This window comes from Hevea brasiliensis, chromosome 3, assembly GCF_030052815.1.
Source record: "Hevea brasiliensis isolate MT/VB/25A 57/8 chromosome 3, ASM3005281v1, whole genome shotgun sequence".
Classification (NCBI taxonomy): domain Eukaryota; kingdom Viridiplantae; phylum Streptophyta; class Magnoliopsida; order Malpighiales; family Euphorbiaceae; genus Hevea; species Hevea brasiliensis.
The window spans coordinates 48,543,113-48,553,709 of NC_079495.1; the positions used below are offsets into that span (position 1 = coordinate 48,543,113).

The following is a 10,597-nucleotide window of genomic DNA, read 5'->3' on the forward strand; positions in this document are numbered from 1 at the left end:
AAATTCATAATAACACAATTTAGTCAAATAGTTTAAGAATACCGTATTGCCAATTCATACACAATTTGATCAAATTATGAATAACACGATATTGCCGATCAATATCACAATTTGGTCAAATAATCAATAATATCGTTTGCAAATCAATAACACAATTCGATCAAATAACTGAATAATATCGCTTTGCAAATCAATAACACAATTCGATCAAATAATCAATAATATCGTTTTGCAAATCAATAACACAATTCGATCCAAATAATCAAGAATATCGTTTTGCAAATCAATAACACAATTCGATCAAATAACTGAAGAACATCGTTTTGCAAATCAATAACACAATTCGATCAAATAACTGAAGAATCCAGTGTTGCCAATCAATATCACAATTTAAGCCATGACACAATTTTTTTCGTACATGCCGTGTTGTACACCACGACAATACATACTCACCCCAATAATCGAAATCAATGAGGAGGAAGCTAGCTATATAATGAGAACTCATCCACACTCACCTCGGTCGACAAGTCAAAGAGGAGGAACATAATCATACTCACCCGGTCGATAAGTCAAAGAGGGAGGAATAATCACACTCACCCCATTAATGGAGAAGGAACATAGTATCAGTGTCATGCCAATTGTGAGTCAAAACAATTCCAACATTTTATTCAAATGATCCGTAAGAATTCAATAACTTTCCAAAGTTATAATTTCATTCACAAAATGGCAACACAATTCGTAATTCACTTCAATTTCCACAAAACCATTTCTGATTGCTTTTCAATCAATAAGTATCCATCAGTATCATTCAAACAATTTTTCACAGTTTCAAACCATTCACAATGTTTTTCAATCAATAAGTGTCCATCAAACACATTTCCACAATTTAAAACAATAATATACAAATAGTCAATATTTATTTCAATTGAAAAATTCAAGAGAAATAGTTGTTGTGCACAAACCTCTGATGACTGTCTTCCTGGTCTGGACTCAGTGTTTCCTTCCCTTTCCCTGAGTCTTTAGTAACTGAGAAACACAATTTGAAGTGTCTCAGTGCTAATTTAATTTGTCTCTAACAATAATGTTCGATAAACAATTCACTGAATACCTTTGTTTGGTTAATCCACCCATATATCGACCCTCAATGTGTTCTAGGTAAATTAGGTCTTAACGTTATCAATATGTCATATTCGATAGTATTTTAGGGTTGGTACGTTTTACCAAACTCGTTTCCTTGTTTAGTGCATTTTAATGCAACTTGCTGGATTCCGGAATACTAGTTTGACCTAGCCGGACGACCTAGTTCCCTCGATTTTTGGCTTTTGGTCAAAACTACAAACTTGTAGATCTATGTCTTATGGACCGCGGTGCAAAATTTTAGGTCATTCCGATTTAAGTAGACCAAGTTATGGTCATTATACTATTGCTGGTCAAATGGCATCAAATTAGGTCAATTTTAGGTCAATTTGGTCAACTCTTGTTCGACCAGTTTTTGGACCCGAACTTGTGCAAGTTGTTTGACTTGCCTATGGTCATTTCTGGGCTTTGGTGTCTTCATAAGACTTGTAGGTATGGGTCTTAACTATTCATGGTTAAAATTTCAGGTCAATTGGACCTGTTTTGAGTGAGTTATGGCCTAAACACACACTGCTGCCCAATTAGTCATTTTTCAGGTCCTAATTGCACCTAATCCGAATTGGTCATTTTCTTAGGTCACCTTGCAAGCAGAATTTTGGTATGTTTTCTGAATGAAAGTTGGCACATTTTGTGCCTAGTTTCACCTCCAATTGGTCTCCTACCAAATGAGGTTACACATTTAAACTTATTGGCTAAAATGTACACTGCCCTTAGTTACCTTGCTTAACACACATCAATTACACATTTACCTTGCAATATGTTTGCTTCCCTACCAAATCTGTTTTGGTACATTACCAAAACCATACTCCACTTCACTTTAAAGTCACTTTGGGCAGATTACAATTATCCTCAACACACCAAATATAACTCTAATTCCCAAAGTCCAAATACAATTACACATACACATAAACATTACTAGTTTTTTACATATACTTTACACAACAAATTCATATACATATCCATCAATCCTTAATGCTACAATTCTGCCTATATCTTCATGAACACATACACTTATCCAAGAGGTTCAAGGCTGCCGAAAATCCTCCTCAATACCCAAGTGTCCTACAATTCATCAATTTCCATCCAAATGCAAAAATCACCATATATATGTGAAATAATTTACTAGGATATTAAATCACCATAATCAACATCATTCCTCATCAAATATATGTACAATAAATCATTAAATACATGACTCCATGGCTGTCCAAAATGTACATTTCAATAACTCTTCAAACTTGCAAATTTTCTTCACAAATCCAACACCCATAACATGTACACAAGGTTTAACAAAGCAAAGTTCAAAAATGTAAACTTACCTTATGGTTGGAACTTGCCAAACCTTGATTAAACTTCTCAAATTTGGTATCAAACTCTTCCTTATGATGTGTAGACAATTTTTCATGAAGGAACCTAAGAGATTGGAGTTGAAATGGAGAAGTTAAGAGAGCTTGATTGAAAAATGGCCATGGAGGATTTTTCTTCTTCAATTCGGCATGGGAGGACCAAGTGAGGAAGATGAACATTTCAGCTGCATTATGGACTTACACCTGCCCCATTATGTGTTTATTTTATTCCCTTAGTGGTCCACTTACTCACTTAATCATATAATATGTTAAACTTTCACTTAATCCCACATTAAACCCTTAATTCTCACTATTTACTTTAGGTACCACCAAATTAATTTTTCATTTTATTTTCTAAGTGTAATATGGACATACCTTCCGAAGGTGTGTCCTTCTTGTCCTTCAGAGAAGCAAGATACTTTGGGCAGTTCCTTTTCCAGTGCCCATCCTTTTGGCAGTGGAAACACTTTCCTTTGCCTCCATCAGCTTTAGTCTTCCTTTTCTATTTAGCTATTTTCTTGGAAGGACCAGGAATCTGAGGTTTCTTTTTCTTATTGCCCTTCTTCTTGTTGGACTTTCCAGTAAGAAGATGCAACAAAGCTACCTCTTTTCCTTTATTGCTGGCATATTCTTTTGGGCAATAACCAGCATGTTGAGTAATTCACTAAGGTGCATTCTGTTTAGTCATATGGAAATTTGTCACAAAATTCCCAAAAGACTCGTGAAGGGATCAAGGATCAAATCCGTTTGTAGTTGTAAATCCATGTTGAAGTCAAGATGTTCCAAGCTGCTCAATCACCAATCATCTTGTGGACATGATCCCCAACATTCTGTCCCTCGGACATCCTCATACGGAATAGGTCTAGATATCTCATACCTAGCATTCTCTTTGTGCTCACCATACAACTCTTGTAGGTGAAGGAGGATCTCACTCGCACTCTGCATGTTCTAATGTTGCTTCTGTAACTCATTAATAATAGAAGCAAGCATGTAACACTTAGCTCTCATTTCATGCTCCTTCCACTTGTCCAAAGTTTCATGTTCCTCTTGTGTGGCCTCTGGAGGTAAGGGGCAGAACATTTGAATCTAGAACATATCCTATATGTTCAAGGTTCAGACAAGTTTCAAATTTCTTAGCCAATCGCATGATTAGGTCCTGTCAACTGTTGTGATCAAGTATGCTTGCAAGGATATTGGATGGTGGTGGTTGTTTTGTGCTCATTTTTATCGTAAAATTAATCTGAGAAAATAACCAGATTAATTAGTAAATGTATCATGTAATTAACCAAAATGATTATGGTCTTTTAATCAAATTGGTCCTCACACTAACTTAGCGAATCCTACACTTCCAAAGTAGAAAACGGAAATCCTAGTTGGATGGATTTCTAGTGGGTGATTGAATTCTTATAATTCTATTGATCATCCTCAGGTACATCCATTATTGGAATTACAATAAACTATAAGTGAGCAACTCCTTGCCCATCACATCTCATGTGAGGTTCAATCCTTTATCTAGCCCCTAATGCTCAAAATCTCAGGTACATCCATTATTGACTTATCTTGCATTACTTAAGTTGATCCCATTGAGCCAGTAATTATGCAAATAATTTTAATGTCCTCAGGTACATCCAATATTGGCCACCAAACCATTTACATATTTACAACATCTCATGCTTAACAATTATTCTTAAGAAAATCTCTTAAATTAATTGCATCTCATGCAACTATTTAAAATTTCTTAAAATAATTGCCCCAATGGAGGGCTTATGTTATAATTACTTTAATTATACCATTTCCAACTTAATCATTTGTTTGGAAGATTTTATAGCCATCCTAATTACTATTAAGGTCTCACTTTGCACATTATCCATTTAGCATGCATATATCATATAATTGCATACATTCCCATACATCTCATGCATTCATGGATAAGCAGTAAATATGGTATGATCATGGACTTTCTAAGGGATTCAATTCTGAGCCACCAAGAATTGAATCTGGGCATTCCTAGGTGCATTTCATTCATTCATTTTACAAGAGTTGCTGAAGGAGTACATAATCAACACTTGATATTGAATTCCTCCCACTGGTCCCACCAATGCTCTTGACCTCCTTGAACTTCTTGCAATCCAATATTACATAGTAATCCTTGGCATACCAAGGCGAATTTACAAGAACTTAAATAAATGAAATTACAACCCAAAAATATTATAAACTTAATAATACATGCCCAAAATAAATTAAAATAAATTAATTAATTTACAATCCCAAAGAAACATAAAAGAAATAAATCCAATCACATTGGTCTTTTATAGTCCATGATCATCCATCATGCATATCACTATTTAACAATTAAATAAAACATACATACTTAAATTAAATTGAATATCTCATATTCAACTTAAAACTCCAGATTTCAATATGATTAAAATAAATTTAAAAATTCAGATTTGAATCTCATTCAAACAAATTTAAAAATTCAGATTTGAATCACATTCAAATAACTTCAAAAATTCAGATTTGAATCACATTCAAACATTTTTTTAAAAATCAGATTTGAATCACATTCAAATATTTTTTTAAAAAATCAGATCTGAATTTTATTGAATCAATTTTAAAAAATCAGATTTAAATATGATTCAAACAACTTTAAAAATTCAGATTTGAATCACATTCAAACAACTTTTAAAATTCAGATTTGAATCACATTCAAACAATTTTTAAAATTCTGATTTGAATCATAATTTAATTGTGTGATTAAAACAACTAATTAAACACTTTAATTAGTCAAAGAATAGGCCTTAGATCATACAACAATTGCAGAATTAAAAGCCAAACCTTGAACCATCCAAGGAACCATTGTTGCCGCCACCAATGGTGGCTTCACCATGTGTGACGCCACACCTCTTAATCCAACCAGCAATGAATCTCTTGATCTCAAGATCAAACACACAATTAAATTATATAATCAACAATCTAAATGGCAAATATAGTGGCTCTGATACCAATTGAAGGAACGGAAGCGTGAAAAACACAAGATTATACCATTGAATTCAAAAATTTTCACCTAGGGTCACATGCACCATGCAAGATTTATTTTTATCTATTTGATTTCAATGATAAACAACATATTAAAACTCTTTTAATATGTTTTTTATTAAAACTCTTTTAATATGTTTTGGATCTGTATTTGCCATTTAAGATTTTAAAATTAATCAGATTAATTTTAGAACCTAGATTAAATCAAGAACGATTACACTAACCTCTTGATGTCTTTGCGTGTCTGCGCCTTTGAGATTCATCTTCAGGACACCAGATGTTGTCCCTCTAGCTTGTCCACACCAAGAACACCTATGGCATCCCTTGAACAGCTTCTAAAGCCTTTTCTATTACTTAGAAATTCAAGTTCTGCCTTTTAAGAGATTAGAGATGTAAACAGGACATTAGAAATAATTTCTAGTGTTCTTAATTCAAGAGATTGATGGCTAATCTCTTTGAATTGATGAGAGATGAAGAGAAATAGCTGGAGAGGCTCAAAGAGGCGTGACAATTGAGAGGAGAGGCTGCTGGTTATGTTTTCTTTTCATAACCACACTTAAATAGCTAGGTTAACACATTAAACCCTAGCCACATGTCACCTTTTGATTAGCTCTAGGTTTAAGTGACCCAATCACATTGTGCCAAGTGTCAAACCTATATTTAATCTTGATTTTAATCATCTAACATGATTAAAAATATTTGGCAAGCTTATGTGTTATGCCATGTGTCACCATCTCATGTTGCCACGTGTCACTGCAATGAAATGACCAAAATGCCCCTGTGTCTTAATTTTGAGTTCTTAACCCAAAATAATTATTTTCTTCTTCTAATTAATTTATATCAAATATAAATTAATTAATTAATCTCTATTAATTAATTTCTCATTAATTAAATTCATATTTAAACACTTTAAATATAAATTTAACTTATATTATACATCCAATAATCTAGATTTGGTTTCAAGTCATGATAGGGACTTTGCAATTTAATTGCAAACCAAATCTATTTAATTAATCAATTAAACTCTTTAATTAATTAATTAAATCATATTTAATTAGGTGATAACTTGTGTATGTGTGTGACTTACTAGGCTCATCACTAATTGGCAATGAGACATGATATCAACTCTTAATATCATCAGAACTCTTTCTTACCATAAATGATTTCTCTAAATCATTTTATGAACCTCATAGACCATGGTTAACACCTAGCATAGCATGCCATGGCCTCCCAATTAGTAATAAGGTTTACCTTAAATGAACCTATAATCATATGTTACCATGCACTAGAATCTCTCTGTTACAAAATCCCAACTCAAATTTGAGTCATGGTTTATGTCAAACTCCATTTGCTATGAATATTATGCTCTCTTTTAATTCAGTTCTTGATTAAAAGATTTTTCTCATCGAAACTCTTTTACGAATAAATCTATCTGTCTGGCAGGAACTTGAAACATCAAGAACAATTAAATGAACATAGGATTTTAACTCTATTTACTTAGAGGCAGATTCCATCTTGATCAACACCTACCTCCATATATAACTAGCAGGAGCCAACACATGCCCATATACCCATACATAGTACAAGTATGAAAGCGATCAAACTCAAACTACCTATATACAAGATAATTGTGCTATCTCGTGTCTAAAGATTATATGCATGATATGATTTATGACAAAACATTGACAAGAGTAAACTCCATGTGCTTGTCATAAGTGTCACCGGTTCGCCTACTTATCATTTATAAGTGCCTATCAAGTTTGTTATATGGCATGAGACTCACAATTTCATCTTATTTATATCTCATATAAATAACTTGGGAACAAACATGAATACAATCTTTCTGGATAAGTCATGTCCTTATTACGAAGTATCCTCGATTGTGAACCTATTTATGATACTTTGTGCTAGAAATATTGTCACTCATATTCTTAACAACTTAAGAATAATATTTCTAACAAAATATCAATGGACCTTTTCTATTACACATAAATATATTATGTAAACGGAAAAGTGGAAATGCCTTTTATTATTAAAAATATGTACAAGATACATACTAAATGATATGCTCTAGGGCATACTACTAACAATCTCCCACTAGCACTAGAGCCATTCATTACAATATCTTAGACCTATCTTCTCAAGATGTCGGTCTAATCGAGTGCGTGACATAGGCTTAGTGAATGGATCAGCTGGATTTTCAGCTGATGCTATTTTCTGCATGGCTACATCGCCTCACCCAACTATTTCTCTGATAATGTGGTAGCGCCTTTCTATGTGTTTGGATTTCTGGTGAGACCTTGGTTCCTTAGCCTGTATGACTGCTCCATTGTTGTCACAATGTAATGGAACTGCTGACTCAATGGAAGGAACTACTGTAAGTTCTGTCACGAACTTCTTTATCCAAAGCGACTTCCTTTGCGACATCGATGCAAGAATATACTCACCTCGATGAGTGGAATCTGCAATCGTGCTCTGTTTGGAACTCTTCCAACCGATCGCACCTCCATTACAAATGAACACATATCCAGAGGTAGACTTTCTATCATCGATATCGATTGGAAATCGTAATCGGTATAACCATCCAATTGCAAGTCTCCACCTCCATAAATCAAGAATAAATCCTTAGTTCTTCTCAAGTACTTAAGGATATTCTTGGACTATCCAGATGTTCCAAACTGGATTAGATTGATACCGCTAGTCAAACTAACAGCATATGCGATATCCGGCCTAGTACACAACATTGCATACATTAAATTTCCATTAGCCGAAGCATATAGAATCCTGGCCATCTTATCTCTTTCTTAAGGTGTCTTTGGAGACATCTCTTTAGAAAGGTGGATACCATGTCTCACTGGTAACAATCCTCTCTTGGAATCAAGCATGTTAAACCTCTTTAACACCTTTTCCAAGTATAGACTTTGGGATAAACCAATTATTCTTTTCGCTCTATCTCTATAGATGCGAATCCCAAGAATATAGGTTGCCTCCCCTAAGTCTTTCATGGAGAATGTATTTGACAACCATACCTTTATAGTCGTCAACATACCTGTATCATTACCCATCAACAGTATGTCATCCACATATAAGACAAGGAAAGTGATAGCATTGTCACTAACCTTCTTATATACACATGGCTCATCCTCATTTTTGATAAAACCAAAAGATTTAATGGCTTCATCAAAACGGATGTTCCAACTCCTCGAAGCTTGTTTCAACCCATAAATGGATCGCTTTAGCTTGCATACCTTGGAACCATCTTGGGATTCAAATCCCTTAGGTTGTTCCATGAAAATGTTTTCTTCAATGTATCCATTGAGAAAAGCTGTTTTGACATCCATCTGCCAAATCTCATAATCATAGTATGCAGCTATTGCTAATAAAATCCTAATTGATTTAAGCATGGCAACAGGTGAGAAAGTCTCCTCATAGTCGATTCCTTGCCTTTGGCGAAACCCTTTCGCTACTAGCCTTGCTTTATAGGTCTCTACCTTTCCATCAGAACCAATTTTCTTCTTGAAAACCCATTTGTTCCCTATAGGTACAATACCTGTAGGTGGGTCAATAAGATCCCAAACTTTATTATTTTACATGGAATCAATCTCTGATTTCATATCTTCAATCCATTTTGAAGATTTTTTATATGTTATTGATTCTTAATAGGTAAGTGGATCATCTCCATGATCTTCTTCTTCATGAGTAGACAACTCTTGTTCTTCTTCATGAAGAAAACCATATCTCACTGGTGGGTGAGATACCCTGGTTGTTCTACGAGGAACAGATGTAGATGTTTCATCAATGGGTATAGGTTGACTAGATGGATCTATATCCATCTGATCTATTAGTTGGTCAGAATTCTCCAATTCTAACTCTATTTGCCTTCCTTTGCCTCCTTCTTGAACAAACTGTTGTTCAAGAAATGTGGCATCTCTACTTATCACAACCTTTTGTGAAGTAGGCAAATAAAAATAATATCCAAAACTATCTTTTGGATATCCAACAAATCGACCTCTTTCTGACCTGGTCTCCAATTTATCAGTGTTCAGCTTTTTGATATAAGCTGGACAACCCCAAATCTTAACATGCTTAAGACTTGGTTTTCTTCCATGCCATATCTCATAAGGTGTGGAAGAAACTGATTTTGATGGAATCCTATTCGAATATATAAAGTCGATTCTAATGCAAATCCCCAAAAGGAGAAACGCATATCAATATATATCATCATACTACGAACCATATCCAATAGGGTACGATTTCTCCTATCAGATACACCATTCACCGTATGGCGTTCTGGAGGAGTCACCGAGAAACAATGCCATGCTCTCTCAAGTATTCATCAAATTCAGGACTCAAATATTCACCTCCACGATCTGATCGAAGAGCTTTAATATTTTTTCCTGTTTGATTTTCTACTTCAGATTTAAATTCTTTGAACTTTTCAAAGGATTCATGTTTGTATTTCATCAAATACAAATACCCAAACCTTGATTTATCATCAATAAAGGTAATAAAATAATGAAAGCTCCCTCTAGCCATTTCTTTAAACGGACCACATACATCACTATGTATTAGTTCCAAAATATTTTCAGCTCTTAGCCCTTGTCCAACAAAGGGTGATCTAGTCATTTTGCCTTGAAGGCAAGATTCAAAAGTTGGAGTAGGCTCAGAGCCCAATGAGGATAGAATCCCCATTTTCTCCAATTTTGCAATCCTATCTTCTGCAACATGACATAACCTTAAGTGCCAAATATATTTTGAACTTGAGTTGGTTTTCACCATGGCATTGTATTCTTTTAGATCACTTGCATTCAATTTGTGTTTGTCATTATTATCCAAATAATAAAGACCATCATTCATATAACCCGAACCAACATATTTATTTCCAAAATAAATATTGCAAACATCATCTGTGAACTGAAATTCATAGCCATTTCTAGTCAAACTAGATATAGAAATGATGTTCTTAAAAGCATCAGGTACATATAAAATATTATCCAAACACAAAACATGTCCAAACATGTAAAAAGATTTAGATCCTATGGCTAAAGCTTCAACAGTTGAGCCATTGCCAATCC

At 34.1% G+C, this 10,597-nt stretch overlaps 1 long non-coding RNA gene across 1 annotated transcript; it reads right to left on the reverse strand.

Moving 5' to 3' along the window:
- Window positions 1-1,980: 1,980 nt before the first annotated feature.
- On the reverse strand, window positions 1,981-2,569 carry LOC131178518 (uncharacterized). Its single transcript, XR_009147438.1, has 2 exons — window positions 2,457-2,569; window positions 1,981-2,199 (listed from the first exon to the last, which is right to left on the reverse strand). It is a non-coding gene; the product is annotated as an uncharacterized LOC131178518 (long non-coding RNA).
- Window positions 2,570-10,597: the final 8,028 nt, after the last annotated feature.